The following is a 16843-nucleotide window of genomic DNA, read 5'->3' as shown; positions in this document are numbered from 1 at the left end:
GACATCACTGCAGGAGTTCCCCAGGGTAGTGTCTTGGCCCAACCATCTTCAGCTGCTTCATCAATGACCTTCCTTTCATCATAAGGTCAGAGGTGAGGATGTTCGCTGATGATTGCACAATGTTCAACACCATTTGCGACTCCTCAGATAATCAAGTAGTCTGTGTAGAAATGTAGCAAGACCTGGACAATATCCAGGCTTGGGCTGATAAATGGCAAGTAACATTTGTGCCACACAAGTGCCGGGCAATGACCATCTCAAACAGGAGAGAATCTAACCATCTCCCCTTGACATTCAATGGCATTACGATCACTGAATCTCACCATTGGCCAGAAACTGAACTGGAGTAGCCATATAAGTACCGTGGCTACAAGAGCAGGTCAGAGGCTAGGATTCCTGCGGTGAGTATCTCACCTCCTGACTCCCCAAAGCCTGTCCACCATCTACAAGGCACAAGTCAGGAGTGTGATAGAATACTCTCCACTTGCCTGGAAGGGTGCAGCTCCAACAACAGTCAAGAAGCTCAACACCATCCAGGACATAGCAGCCCACTTGATTGGCACCCCATCCACAAACATTCACTCCCTCCACCACCAACGCACAGTAGTAGCAGTGTGTACCATCTACAAGATGCACTGCAGCAATGCACCAAGGCTCCTTCGACAGCATCTTCCAAACCCACGACCTCTACCAACTAGAAGGACAAGGGCAGCAGATGCATGAGAACACCACCACCTGCAAGTTCCCCTCCAAGCCACACATCATCCTGACTTGGAACTATATCACTGTTCCTTCACTGTTGCTGGGTCAACATCCTGGAACTCCCTTCCTAACAGCACTGTGGGTGCACCTACCTCACATGGACTGCAGCGGTTCAAGAAGGCAGCTCACCACCACCTTCTCAAGGGCAATTAGGGATGGGCAATAAATGCCGGCCTGGCCAGTGACGCCTACATCCCATGAATGAATTTTTTAAAAAAGGACCCGGTCCTCGCCATTTTTAAACCACATTTCCATTATTGCCACTACGTCAAATTCCCATACTGCTTGTAGCTCACTAGACTTTGTGTGTTTACGCACATGCATTGCATTCCTGTCTTTGCATTCCTCGTAGCCCTTCTCAGTCCGCTCCCATTTAATAAGCAACGACTCCCTTCTCTGGTACTGTCTAATACTCTCACGTTATTCACCTTATTGCTCTTTCCTACATCTATGTGCTGGTGCCCATCCCCCTGTCAATTTAGTTTAAACCTTCCCCAAACAAACTAATGAATCTCCCCATGAGGACATTGGTCCCAGTCCTGTTGAGGTGCAACCCATCTCTTTTGAATAGGTAAATTAATATAATAAAAGCAAAATACTGCAGATGCTGGAAATCTGAAATAAACACAAGAAATGCTAGAAAAACTCAGCAGGTCTGGCAGCATCTGTGGAGTCTCTCTCCACAGATGCTGCCAGATCTGTTAAGTATTACCAGCATTTCTTATCTTATGAATAGGTGCCTTCTGCCCCAGAATTGATCCCAATGCCCCAAGAATCTGAAGCCCTCCCTCCTGCACCATGCTTCAAGCCACGCATTGATCCTCCCTATCTTCCCATTTCTACGCTCACGAGTGCACGGCACTGGGAGTAATCCAGAGATTACCACCTACTCCAACTTCCTCCCTAGTTCCTGAAAATATGACCGTAGGACCTCAATACCTGCTCCTGCTATGTCGTTGGTACCAATGTGTACCACAACTTCTGGCACTAAAAAATTAATCAATTTTTAAATAAAAGCAAAATACATGCAGATGCTCTAAAATAAAAACAAAACATGCTGGAGATACTCTGCAGGTCTGGCAGGATCTGTGGAGAGAGAAGCAAAGTTAATGCCTCAGGTCAGTGACCTTTCATCATTACTTAATATTTAAATCAATATTTAAAGTTACTTCTAGGTGTGTAACAGTGAGAGAGAAAGGAGTGTGAAATTAAAAGAGTACATCACCAGTAACCTGACCCTGCAATTGCATTCCTCACGTTATGCAGTCAGTCTCTTCTGAAAATATATACAGCTTCCTGTACACTTTTGCTCCATGCAAGGCATTCCTCTTCTTTACATACCAAGTGAGAGCTGGAGGCCACATAATTATTGACAAGAGAAACCAGTATTGGTGAGACTTTAAATATCATCACTCCAGTGTGCTCTTATCTTGCTGACAGGGCCTTAAATAGGGCATTCCCCAGTACTACATAAAACGAATGGAGTTGTGCATAACTTGTTATTTGCCACAAAAATACAGGGGACACCCTCAGAAGAGAAGAATTTCCCCTTCATTAGTACAAAATGTTTCTGGTTTGAAAAACCTCATGAAGGAAGGTTGATAAATGAGAGTCCTCCCACTACTTCTGTTAAAAAAGCAATTCTGAACCAAAACAGAAAACTCTAATAATGATTGGGCCACAACTACAACTCAATCTAGTGAATATGATTCACAAGAGTTTTAACAAAGTTGGACACCAAGTCACATAAGCAGATATTAAGATAGGTGACCATAAGCTTGACCAAAGAGGCAGGATTCAAAAGCATCTTAGAGGAGGAAAGAGATGAGGAGAGCTGGTGAAGTGGAGAGGATTAGCAAGGAAATCCAGATCTTAGGGATTGGATAGCTGAAGATACCTTCGCCAAACATGGAGCGATGAAGATCAGGTATGTGCAATGTTGGCCTGAATTGGAGGAACGCAGAGATCTTGGGACATTGTAGAACTGAAGGAGATTACAGAGGTAGAGAAGGTTGAGGCCATTGAGGGATTGAAAACAAGATGAGAATTTTAAAAATCAAGACATTGCTGCACCGGAAGCTAATGTGGGTCAGTGAGCACAGGGATGATGGGTGAACAGGACTTGGTGCAAGTTAGAATACAGACAGCAGAGTTTTGGATGAGTTCAAGTTTATGGAGGGTGCAAGTGGGAGACTAGCCAAGAAAGCACTGGAACAGTCAACACCGATTTTCAACATGGGGTCTGCAAGGTCATCAGCTTTCTGTTGCAGATCAGTTTCCTATTTTTTTTATTGATATTTAGGATGCAGAAAGACAGGTTTATTGCCAATCTCCAGCTGTCCTCAAGATGGTGATGATGGGTCTTCTTGAACTTCTGCAGTCCATGTGGTGAAGGTGCTCCCACTACGCCCTTAGGTAGGGAGTTGCAGGATTTTGACCCAGTGAAAATGAAGTAATTTGATGAGTTTCAAGCAAATTTGTCTCTGTTGTTTTACATGAACAAAATACAGTTCTGCAACGACACTGATTTCCCTTCAGTACCCAACAGCCTTTTAGAAGTTAGGACTCAATATGTGCGAGAGTTTGGTTGTTTTTGCAGGGGTCTACACACACACAGAACAATTTGACTACACTGTCAACACACAGCCGCGAGTGGGAGAGGGGCCGTCAAGTTTATGCCAATATATACATCAATTTTCTGCGTTACTGATGATATACTACTATCTCAAATTCTTCCCACCCCCCCTAATATTGTATAGCTCAATGTTTTCTCTCCTGAGAGGTAGACCTTTAATTGTGCTGCTTTGTGCTTTTTCATTGTAAAGTGAACAGAGCATATGCCTGCTCCACAATTCAGTAACATGGCTGATCTGATCAGAGCCTCAACTCCATTTTCCAGCCTGCCCCCATAACCCTGGACTCCCTGGCAGATCAAAAATCTAACTCAGCCCTGAATATATTCATAGGAACACAGGAACATAGGAGCAGGAGTAGGCCATTTGGCCCTTCGAGCCTGCTCCACCATTCGATAAGATCGTGGTTTATCCGGCTGTCGTCTGAACTCCACTTTCCTGTCTGCCCCCATAACCCTGGACTCCCTTGTCTATCAAAAATCTATCTAACTCAGCCTTGAATAAATTCAATGACCCAGCCTCCACTGCAATCTGGGGAAGAGAATTCCATAGACTAATGACCCTCAGAGAAAAAGTTCCCCCTCACCTCCATGTTAAATGGAAGACCTCTTATTTATAAACTGTGTCCCCTAGCTCTAGTCTCCCGAACAGGAAATATCTTCCCGGTATCCACTCTATCAAGAATCCCTCAGGATCTTATATGTTTCAATAAGATCACCTTTCATTCTTCTAAACTCCGATGGGTACAGGCCCAACCTGTTCAACCTTTCTTCATAAGATAAGCCCTTCATCCCTGGAATTAGTCCAGAGAAGGTTCAGGCGACTGCTTCTAATGCAATTATATCCTTTTTCAAATAAGATGACCAAAACTGTACACAGCACTCCAGATGTGGTCTCACCAAGGTCCTGTACAGCTGCAGTAAAACTTTCCGATTTTTATACTCTTTCCCCTTGCAATAAACACCAAGATTCCATTTGCCTTCCTAATCACTTGCTGTACCTGCGTACTAACTATTTATGATTCATGTACCAGGATGCCCAGATCCCTCTGTACCAATGAGCTCTGCAATCTCCCCCCATTTAAATAGGACTAGAAAAGCTGTATACTGCCAAAGTGGACAAGTTCACATTTTCCCACATTATAGTCCATCTGCTAATTTTTTGCCCACTCACGTAACCTATCTATATCCCTTTGTAGAGTCTATAACTTACTTTTCTTCCTATCTCAGTGTCACCAGCAAACTTAACTACCATACATTTGGCCCCTTCATCCAAGTTATTGATATAGATTGTAAATAGTTGAGGTCCCAGCACATCCCCATGGCACTCCACTAGTTACAGCTTGCCAACCCAAAAAAGACCCATTTCTCCCTACTCCGTTAGCATGAATAAAGGACCGATTAGCTAATATGTTACCCTCTACACCATGTGCTCTTATCTTGTGCTTGTAACCTTTGATGTGGCACCTTTTGGAAATCTAAATACACCACATCTACAGGTTCCCCTTTATCCATCTTGTCTGTTACTTCCTCAAAGAACTCCCTTCCTGACTGCACTGTTGGTGTATGTACACCCCAAGGATTGCAGTGGTTCAAGAAGGCAGCTGACCATTACCTTCTGAAGGGCAATGGCAACACCATCGCTGAATCCCCCACTATCAACATCCTAGGGGCTACCATTGACCAGAAACTGAACTGGAGTAGTCATATAAATACCATAGCTACAACAGCAGGTCAGAGGCTAGGAATCCTGAAGTGAGTAACTCACCTCCTGAAACCCCAAAGCCTGTCCACCATCTATAAGGAACAAGTCAGGAAGTGTGATGGAATACTCTCCACTTGCCTGGATGGATGCAGCTCCAGCAACACTCAAGAAGTTCGACACCATCCAGAACAAAGCAGCCCGCTTGATTGGCACCCCACCTACAAACATTCACTCACTCCACCACCGACGCACAGTGGCAGCAGTGTGTACCATCCACAAGATGCACTGCAGCAACGCACCAAGGCTCCTTAGACAGCACCTTCCAAACCCGCGACCTCTACCACCTCGAAGGACAAGAGCAGCAAATGCATGGGAACCCACCACCTGCAAGTTCCCCTCCAAGTCACACACCATCCTGACTTGGAACTATTTTGCCGTTCCTTCACTGTCGCTGGGTCAAAATCCTGGAACTCCCTTCCTAACAGCACTGTGGGTGTACCTACCTTACATGGACTGCAATGGTTCAAGAAGACAGCTCACCACTACCTTCTCAAGGGCAATTAGGGATGGGCAATAAATGCTGGCATAGCCAGTGACGCCCACATCCCATGAATGAATTAAAAAAAAGTGCTGGCCTTGCCAGCGAGACCCACAACCCACAAACGAATAAAACAATTCTAATAAATTAGTTAACACTATTTCCCTTTCATTAAACCATATTGATTGTGTCTGATCCCATTATGATTGTTTAAGTATCCTTCTATAACCTTCCTAATAATGCATTCTAGCAATTTCCCTATGACAGATGTTAGGATAACTGGCTTATAGTTTCCTGCTTTCTGTCTCCATCCTTTCTTGAATAAAGGTGTTACATTTGCTATTTTCCAATCCTCTGCGACCCTTCCAGAATCTAAAGAATTTTGTAAGATAATAACCAAAGCCTCTGCTATCTCTTCAGCCACTTCTTTTAAGACCCTAGGATCCCAGCCATCTGGTCCTGGGGACTTGCCAGCCTTTAGGTCTCATAGTTCTCCCAGCATCTTTTCCCTGGTGATGGTGATGGCTTTAAGTTCCTCGCTCCCTTTCATCTCTTGATTTTGGGAAGTTTTTTTTTAAGTCTTCGACAGTGAAAACAGACACAAAATACTTGTTCAACGCCTCTGCCATTTCCTTGTTTTCCATTATCAATTCCCCGGAATCACTCTCTAGAGGACGAACACTAGCTTTTGTGTTTTCCAATTTAAATACTTTTAGAAACTTTTATCTGTTTTTGTATTACTAGTTAGTTTTCTCTCATACACTACTTTCTCATTAAAAAAAAAAGACATTCTTCGCTGGTTCTTAAAATCTGTCCATTCTTCTAACCTACCACTTATCCTTGCAGATTTGTACAATGTTTCTTTCAATTTGATACTCACCTTAACTTCCTTATTCAGCCACGGATGATGTATCCTTCTCAAAAGAATCTTTCTTTCTCACTGGGATAAATCTTTGCTGAGAGTTATTAAATATCTCCTTAAACGTTTGCCACCGCATCTCTACTGTCCTACCTTTTAACCTTGTTACTCAGTTCACTTCAGCTAGCTCTGCCTTCATACCCTTGTAATTACCTTGATTGAGGTTTAAAACGCTAACCTTAGATACACAGTTCTCCCCTTCAATGACCCAGCTCTCTATAGTAGAGAATTGCAAAGATTAACAACCCTCAGAGAAGAAATTCCTTCTCATCGCCATTTTAAATGGGAGCATCCTTATTCTGAAACTATGCCCCCTAGTTCTAGATTGCCCCATGTGGGGAAATATCCTCTCAGCATCTACCCTGTCAAGCCCACTCAGAATCTTACATATTTCAATAAGATGACCTCACATTCTTCAAATCAGCCAAATTTTTTTCCCACTCACTTAACCCATCTATATCTCTCTGCAGACACTCTGTGTCCTCCTCTCAACAAGCAAGATGGATAAAGGGGAACCAGTAGATGTAGTGTATTTGGATTTCCAAAAGCATTCGATAAGGTGCCACATAAAAGATTAAGAGCTCATGGTATTTGGGATAACCTACTAGCATGGATAGAGGAATGGCTAACTAACAGGAAGCAGTGTCGGGATAAATGGGTCAATTTCAGGTTGACAAACAGTAACTTGTGGAGTGCCACAGGGATCAGTGCTGGGGTCTCAACTATTTACAATCTGCATTAGATGAAAGGATAGAGTGTATTGTAGCCAAATTTCTGACAGTACATAGAGTGGACATTTGTGATGCCCCTGTGGGGTGCAGTGTGTTCACTGGCTGACTCTGAGCTGCCCTCACACATCCTCCTCAGGCCAACAGTCACTCTCCTCTCAGAAGCAGTTAAACGGAGGTTCAGCCCCATCTGCTGGACTCAGGCCCATCTCACCTCTGCTGGCTCTTTCAAACCCAATCTGCAGCTTCAGCTTATTTTATGATCAATTGTTGAACAGTGCTTCGCTCCATTCGCAATAGTTTTCAGTATTTGCTTGTTATATCCTCAAAGAACTCTAATAAATTTGTCAAACACAATTTCCCTTTCACAACACCATGCTAACTCTGCTTGATTGTATTCTGATTTCTTAAATGTCCTGCTACTGCTTCCTTAACAATGGATTCATTTAATAACTCGTCTCATTAATAATGATCATGAAATTACTGGATTGTCGTAAAGACCCATCTGGTTCACTAATGTCCTGGGAGAGGCTAAATGACAAGTGCTAGCCATGGCTTGGGTGGTAGCACTCTTGCCTCAGTCACAAAGTTCTGGGTTCAAGGCCCACTCCAGAGCTTGAGCAAAGAGTTCTACACTGGCAATCCTGTGCAGTACTGAGGGAACGCTGCACTGCCGGAGGTGCCATCTTCTGGATGAGACATTAAACCGAAGCCCAATCTGCCTGCTCGGATAGATGTAAAAGATCCCATGGCACTATTTCAAAGAAGAGCAGGGGAGTTCCCCCAGTGTCCTGGCAAACATTGGTCACTCAAATCGATATCACAAAAACAGATTATCTGGTGATTATCATATTGCTGTTTAACAAAGAACAAAGAACAGTACAGCACAGGAACAGACCATTCGGCCCTCCAATCCTGCGCCAATCTTGATGCCTGCCTAAACTAAAACATTCTGCACTTCCGGGGACCGTATCCCTCTATTCCCATCCTATTCATGTATTTGTCTAGATGCCTCTTAAACGTTGCCATCGTACCTGCTTCCACCACCTCCCCCGGCAGCAAGTTCCAGGCACTCACCACCCTCTGTGTAAAGAACTTGCCTCGCACATCCCCTCTAAACTTTGCCCCTCACACCTTAAACCTATGTCCCCTAGTAACTGACTCTTCCACCCTAGGAAAAAGCTTCTGACTATCCACTCTGTCCATGCTGCTCATAACTTTGTAAACCTCTATTATGTCACCCCTCCACCTCCGTCGTTCCAGTGAAAACAATTGAGTTTATCCAAACTCTCCTCATAGCTAATGCCCTCCAGACCAGGCAACATCCTGGTAAACCTCTTCTGTACCCTCTCCAAAGCCTCCAAGTCCTTCTGGTAATGTGGCGACCAGAATTGCACGCAATATTCTAAGTGTGGCCTAACTAAAGTTTAGTACAGCTGCAGCATGACTTGCCAATTTTTATACTCTATGCCCCGACCGATGAAGGCAAGCATGCCGTATGCTTTTTTGACGACCTTATCCACCTGCGTTGCCACTTTCAGCGACCTGTGGACCTGTACGCCCAGATCTCTCTGCCTGTCAATACTCCTAAGGGTTCTGCCATTTACTGTATACGTCCCACCTGCATTAGACCTTCCAAAATGCATTACCTCACATTTGTCCGGATTAAACTCCATCTGCCATTTCTCCGCCCAAGTCTCCAACCGATCTATATCCTGCTGTATCCTCTGACAATCCTCATCACTATCCGCAACTCCACCAACCTTTGTGTCGTCCGCAAACTTACTAATCAGACCAGCTACATTTTCCTCCAAATCATTTATATATACACTACAAACAGCATAGGTCCCAGCACTGATCCCTGCGGAACACCACTAGTCACAGCCCTCCATTCAGAAAAGCACCCTTCCACTGCTACCCTCTGTCTTCTATGACTGAGCCAGTTCTGTATCCATCTTGCCAGCTCACCTCTGATCCCGTGTGACTTCACCTTTAGTACCAGTCTGCCATGAGGGACCTTGTCAAAGGCTTTACTGAAGTCCATATAGATAACATTCCTTCCTTCATCAATCATCTTCGTCACTTCCTCAAAAAACTCAATCAAGTTAGTGAGACATGACCTCCCCTTCACAAAACCATGCTGCCTCTCGCTAATAAGTTCGTTTGTTTCCAAATGGGAGTAAATCCTGTCCCGAAGAATCCTCTCTAATAATTTCCCTACCACTGACGTAAGGCTCCCCGGCCTATAAATTCCTGGATTATCCTTGCTACCCTTCTTAAACAAAGGAACAACATTGGCTATTCTCCAGTCCTCTGGGACCTCAACTGTAGCCAATGAGGATACAAAGATTTCTGTCAAGGCCCCAGCCTTGTGGGATTTTGCTGAGCACAAATTGGTTGCCACATTTCTTACATAACACCAGTGGCTAAACTTCTCCGGTGGTCATAAAAAGTGTTATATAAATGCAAGTCTTTCTTCATAATCAGTCACAGTGTCTTTGGGTCATCACCATGATAGCTTGTCACTCCAAAACCAGGTTTATATCAATGTCTACATCTTCCATTATGGTCTCAGTGAGTGTTGTCATATTTGATCTCTTTCATGCGAACTGCCACAGGAGAATAACAAAGGTCACGACATGTACATATCTGACTGGACGCCAGCCTTTGGATTAAGCAATGAAAAGCCTGGTAGGTTTCTCACCTCTGAACACTACATATTCGCGCATGTGGAGAGACCAGGTAAGGACACGATATGGCTCACACTATGCCAATACATAGATAAATAATGACCATTTGGACAAGGTATTGGAGGACAACTGTTACCCTTGAAAACATACCCCAATAAAGAAGTCAATGTATTCTGAAGAGGAAGGGAGAAAAATTGGGAAAGAAAAGTAATTTTCTCCTTCTGCACCACCCAAGCAAATAAAGTCACACAAAATCATACTGGAAGTTGAAGAATTACAATTGCACAAATTGCATTACAATTTATGTAGTTTAGTTTAGATTTACAGCACTGAAACAGGCCCTTTAGCCCATCAAGTCTGTGCCAACCATCAACCACCCATTTATACTAATCCTACACTGTGGAAGAGCCTGTTACTCCAGAATTGGCCTTTATAGCCACTCCAGGCGCTGCTTCACAAACCACTGACCACCTCCAGGCGCGTATCCATTGTCTCTCGAGATAAGGAGGCCCAAAAGAAACACTAATCCCATATTCCTACCACATCCCCACCTGTCCCTATATTTCCCTGCCGCCTACCTATACTAGGGGCAATTGCACATGGCCAATTTACCTATCAACCTGCAAGTCTTTGGTATGTGGGAGGAAACTGGAGCACCCGGAGGAAACCCACGCAGACACAGGGAGAACTTGCAAACTCCACACAGGCAGTACCCAGAATTGAACCCGGGTCGCTGGAGCTGTGAGGCTGCGGTGCTAACCACTGCGCCACTGTGCCGCCCCAATGTAATTGTACCGTTCTAATGAAAAGAATTTAAAATAAATTACAGAAATATAACATACACATGCAACATTGTTTTTTTTTTACATAAAACAGCAAGCACAAGATGCTACTTTTGGTTGCTCAGGTTAAACATTTCAAATTGGGTTAATAAGGAATTTGATTTATTCTGATGTAACCCAAACCAATTAAAATACCATCACTAGTCAGCGTTAAATACACCATGAGGTACTACACATTAAAAATAGGCAAAGTCTCAGGTTCTTTTTTTAAAATTCATTCATAGGATGTGGGCGTCGCTGGCCAGGCCAGCATTTATTGCCCATCCCTAACTGCCCTTGAGAAGGTGGCGGTGAGCTGCCTTCTTGAACCGCTGCAGTCCATGTGGGGTCGGTACACCCACAATGCTCGTAGTTAGATACAACTTGATGGCTTGCTAGGCCATTTCAGAGGGCATGTAAGAGTCAACCACATTGCTGGGGTCTGGAGTCACATGTAGGCCAGACCAGGTAAGGACAGCAGATTTCCTTCCCTAAAGGACATTAGTGAACCAGATGGGTTTTTACAACAATCGACAATGGTTTCATGGCCATCATTAGACTAGCTTTTTAATTCCAGATTTATTAATTGAATTCAAATTCCACCTTCTGCTGTGGTGGGATTTGAACCCATGTCCCCAGAGCAATACTTTGGATCACTAGTCATGTGACAATACCACTACACCACCGCTTTGTGCTGAGTTAGTTAGTCGCTTTAAACAGGCTCCAGAAGCTGGCCGAGCCCTGAGGCACAATGTGGCTTTCGAGCAGAGAGATCAACCATTGACATGCTGTTCTCCCTTCGTCAGCTACAGGAGAAATGCTGCGAACAACAGATGCCCCTCTATGTTGCTTTCATTGATCTCACCAAAGCCTTTGACCTCGTCAGCAGACGTGGTCTCTTCAGACTACGAGAAAAGATCGATGTACACCAAAGCTACTAAGTATCATCACCTCATTCCATGACAATATGAAAGGCACAATTCAGCATAGCGGCGCCTCATCAGACCCCTTTCCTATCCTGAGAGGCGTGAAACAGGGCTGTGCTCTCGCACCTACTCTGTTTGGGATTTTCTTCGCCCTGCTGCTCTCACACGCGTTCAAGTCTTCAGAAGAAGAAATTTTCCTCCACGCAAGATCAGGTGGCAGGTTGTTCAACCTTGCCCGTCTAAGAGCGAAGACCAAAGTACGGAAAGTCCTCATCAGGGAACTCCTCTTTGCTGACGACGCTGCATTAACATCTCACACTGAAGAGTGTCTGCAGAATCTCATCGACAGGTTTGTGGCTGCCTGCAACGAATTTGGCCTAACCATCAGCCTCAAGAAAACGAACATCACGGGACAGGACGTCAGTAATGCTCCATCCATCAATATCAGCGACCACGCTCTGGAAGTGCGTCAAGAGTTCACCTACCTAGGCTCAACTATCACCAGTAACCTGTCTCTCAATGCAGAAATCAACAAGCGCATGGGAAAGGCTTCCACTACCATGTCCAGACAGGCCAAGGGAGTGTGGGAAAATGGCACACTGACACAGAACACAAAGGTCCGCGTGTATCAAGCCTGTGTCCTCAGTACCTTGCTCTACGGCAGCGTGGCTTGGACAACGTATGTCAGCCAAGAGCGACGTTTCAATTCATTCCATCTTCGCTGCCTCTGGAGAATACTTGGAATCAGGTGGCAGGACCGTATCTCCAACCCAGAAGTCCTCGACAAAAACAAGAAATGCTGGATTCACTCAGCAGGTCTGGCAGCATCTGTGGAAAGAGAAGCAGAGTTAACGTTTCGGGTCAGTGACCCTTCTTCGGAACAAGTTCCGAAGAAGGGTCACTGACCCGAAACGTTAACTCTGCTTCTCTTTCCACAGATGCTGCCAGACCTGCTGAGTGAATCCAGCATTTCTTGTTTTTGTTTCAGATTTCCAGCATCCGCAGTATTTTGCTTTTATTACAGAAGTCCTCGAGGCGGCCAACATCCCCAGCTTATACACACTACTGAGTCAGCGGCGCTTGAGATGGCTTGGCCGTGTGAGCCGCATGGAAGATGGCAGGATCCCCAAGGACACATTGTACAGTGAGCTTGCCACTGTCATCTGACCCACCGGCCGTCCATGTCTCCGGTTTAAAGACGTCTGCAAACGCGACATGAAGTCCTGTAACATTGATCACAAGTCGTGGGAGTCAGTTGCCAGCGATCGCCAGAGCTGGCGGGCAGCCATAAAGGCGGGGCTAAAGTGTGGCGAGTCGAAGAGACTTAGCAGTTGACAGGAAAAAAGACAGAAGCGCAAGGGGAGAGCCAACTGTGTAACAGCCCGACAACCAATTTTATCTGCAGCACCTGTGTAAGAGTCTGTCACTCTAGTATTGGCCTTTATAGCCATTCCAGGCACTGCTCCACAAACCACTGACCACCTGCAGTCGCTTACCCATTGTCTCCCGAGACAAGGAGGCCAAAGAAGACGACAAAGAAGTTAACCTTATGCTGAGCAGTGCTGCTATTAGCCTGCACATGCCTGATTGGAGAAATCAGGCAAAAGCCCTGCTCCTGATGCTATCCAGTGGCTACTATTTACTGCATGAGTAGGAACAGGACCAGACTCAAATGATACCCCAAGTGCTCAGATAACAAGATCGCGCTTGAGGTCTGACCTTACACATCAAGCAGGACACGGGAGGGCTTCCAATCTCCTCTGGAAGCACACACCAGGTTTCAGTCCGAAGAAAACTGGAGTGGGATAAATCAAATCAGGTTGAAGACGTTTTGTTTAGAGCAAGGACCAAATTCAAACACACACATTGCTTAATGGCAAGTAGCCTAAAACTGCTGGTTTTGGTGAGGCGGATCTCATCTTGACTGTCGCTGGAGAAGCCTGGCTTTGAAGAACTGTCTGCGTGTCACGTGGCAGCAGTTGGTCAAGGTCTGCAAGGCAGCGAAGCCTCTCTCCACCCCGCCTTCATGCTGTCTGGAATCGAGGTGCCCAAACTCAAGGCATCCGGCCTACACAGAGCAGAGAAAAGGCAGCAGTGCCGGTCTCCCACTCTGGGACTCTGACGGTTAATAGAGGAGGTGGGGGGAGGATCGGAAAAGGTTTCAGACAAGCAGCCGCGCCCAATCCTTTTAAGGGCCGTTTGTCATTGCGGATCGCAAATGTTAAACATGAATTACAACAGAAGAATATGCTCGTTCATATAAGTCTTCCGATGCGAAGCAATCTTTAAAAGAAATGTTAGGAACACAACACGTTGACAATTACGTTTAATAGATATATTAAAAAGGAGGAAATTGCAGTTTATAATAGTACTGCCCTTATTGCCAACATTTCTATTAAGAAATCAAATTGGAATGTTATACGTAGTTAAATATGTCGCTGCCTACTGCATATATATAATTAAATATCGAGATTGACTCCCTTTGTCGTAGATCCCCATGGACCGCTCATCATATCAAACAGCCACTTCGCAGATTTCACCAAACGATTTTAAATAAATAAGGCAGCTTGCTCTTATTTGATGTATACTGCAAAGTGTGCGCTACCAGATCCAAAAAAAAATCACTGCAATACACAAGGGAAAGACGTTCTCATTTGCTGCGTTTCAGCAGCCAACAGTCCCATCCATTGATCTTATTGTAACAATTCACAATGTAGCTGGAGTTGACACGGTTCACGCTTCTAAACACTCCCAACAATGACACAAGCCGGTATCAAAATGAGTGCAACTCCCTCTCTCACACACTTCGCAATAAAACAACCGCAATCTAATGTTACTTTAGTAGCATTTTAAATCCCCTCATGGTAACAAATCGAAACTACAACATTTACCATTCTCACTGTCACAATATAGTGTTACACAGTTAATACACACACACAGCAAACTCCAGCTTAAGGTTCGAGAAATAATTGTCTGACCTTTGAAATACCTCTGGGGCAGCTTTGGAAGGGGATCTTGGATGTCTCCTCAGACTAAACACTTTAATGTTTGCCCCCACCCCTTCCTGGGAGTTGATCACTCTCCTGAAACCCAGGCTCAGGGGTTTCTGACCAAAATTCTGGTGCCACAAAATACACGCAATGATGCGGGAATGTGACGCGCGGCCCCGGCACCCTCTCCTGGACATGGACATTGCTGCACTCAGGCATTCTGGGAGTTGTAGTTCATTTGAAATATGAACATCGTTTTTATTCCCAAAATAACAGAAAGTGCTGGAAATACTCAGCAGGTCAGGCAGCATCTGTGGAGAGAGAAGCAAAGTTCACCTTTCAGGTCTGTGACCTTTCATCAGAACTGGCAAAGGTAAGAAAAGAATTAGGTTTTAAGCAAGTGAAGGGGAGGGGGTGGGGAAGAGAGCAAAGTGTTTGATAGGGCAGGAGAGATTAAATAACAAAACTGTTCTGGGACAAAGGCAAAGTGTGTGTTAATGCTTGTGGTGAAAGACAAAGCATTAGTTCAGAGAGAGTTTTCATGGCAGAATAATGAGCAGCTCTGTCCAAATGAAAAACAGGCACATGTTTAAAAAATAAAATAAAATAATAAAAAATAATCTCTCCTACCTTCTGCCCTATCACACACCTACCCTTTTGTTCTCTTCCCCACAAAATCCACCTCTTCTTGCTTAGAAGCTAATTCTTTTCTAACAGTTGCCAGTTCTGATGAAAGGTCACAGACCTGAAACTTTAACTCTGCTTCTCTCTGCATAGATGCTGCCTGACCTGCCGAGCATTTCCAACACAATGTTTTCATTTCAGATTTTCAGCATCTGCAGTATTTTCCTTTTATTTTAGTTTTTATTCCTACCTGTTCCACAGTGCTAAAAGGCCCAATTAATATTTTCTGGAGACATTCAACATTCATTGGTGATCCAACACCTTATAATGCAGGTTTAATTCTGAGACTGTCTTAAATGACATTTCACTTGACCTAATTTAGCAAACCTTTCACCTTCCTTGGTTTGAAGAGACAATAACGATTATATCACTTTTTATTGTTTGAATGAGCTGCTGAGGCCCTAAGCTCTGCAATTTCCTTCCTAAACCTCTCCACCTCTCTCCAACAACAACAACAACAACTACTAAAATAAAAACAGCAAATACTGGAAATACTCAACAGGTCTGGCAGCATCTGTGAAGAGAGAAACAGAGTTAAGGTTTCAGGTCGCAGACCCTTCATCAGAACACCAAATGATTCCATTTACATAGTGCCTTTAACGCACTAAAACATCCCAAAGCGCTTTACAGGAGCACTATCAAACAAAGTTTGACACTGCGCATACAGAAGGAAACACTATGGCAGATAACCAAAAGCTTGGGCAAAGAGCTGGGTTTTACGGAGCATCTTAAGAGAGGCAGAGGAGTTTACCGGGCAGGAATTCCAAAGCTTAAATCCAAGGCAACTGAAGGCACTGCCAACAATGGTGGAGTGATTAAAATTGGAGATGCGCAAGAGAACAAAATTGGAGAAGTGCAGATATCTCAGAGGATTGCAATGCTCTAGGAGGTTAAAGAAATAGGAAGGGCAGGACCACGAAGGGATGTGAAAACAAATCCTATAGAAGAACAGCAGGGAAGTTCTCCCTGGCCAATATTTATCCCTCACTAAAACAGATTATTTGGGCAATATCACATTATTTTTGTGGGACCTTGCTACGTGCAAATTGGCTGCCATGTTTCCTTCCATTGACTACACTTCAAAAATGCTTAATTAGCTGTACAGCATTTTGGGATGTTCTGAGGTTGTGAAACGCACTCAATGAATGCATTCTTTCTTTTTTTCTTCTTTCCACTTCCTTTCTTTCTTTCCTGCACCATTTACCCATGGAGCTAACAGAGTATGCAGGAGAAACATCTTAACAATTGCCTTAAATGTGTCCTCAATATGGAGTCAGTAGACGGTCAGAATGTCGGAACCAGTGAGGTTAAAGTAGCCATGTAAACCAAAGTCTCAGTGATGGCTTGGTTAAGGTGGATATAAAGATGTTCTGTCTTACCTGAACTGGCATAATACCCCTTTGTTAACAAAGACCTGAGAAGCTATGGTGTAAGTGAGTGATCTAGTA

General features: G+C 44.3%; 1 protein-coding gene across 4 annotated transcripts in view; it reads right to left on the bottom strand.

The window, feature by feature from the left end:
- Nucleotides 1-14804, bottom strand: part of ctif (CBP80/20-dependent translation initiation factor) — a 395289-nt gene extending 380485 nt beyond the window's left edge. For 3 of the 4 annotated variants that reach the window (XR_010974913.1, XM_068030259.1, XM_068030279.1), the window contains exon 1: nucleotides 14700-14804. The gene's annotated coding sequence lies outside the window, so the exon portion shown is untranslated. The remainder of the gene's footprint in view (nucleotides 1-14699) is intronic. The other variant, XM_068030270.1, reaches the window with a different exon arrangement.
- Between the last annotated feature and the right edge of the window lie 2039 nt (nucleotides 14805-16843).

Source organism: Heterodontus francisci, chromosome 1, assembly GCF_036365525.1.
Source record: "Heterodontus francisci isolate sHetFra1 chromosome 1, sHetFra1.hap1, whole genome shotgun sequence".
NCBI lineage: Eukaryota > Metazoa > Chordata > Chondrichthyes > Heterodontiformes > Heterodontidae > Heterodontus > Heterodontus francisci.
This window is presented reverse-complemented; position numbering and strand designations above follow the sequence as displayed.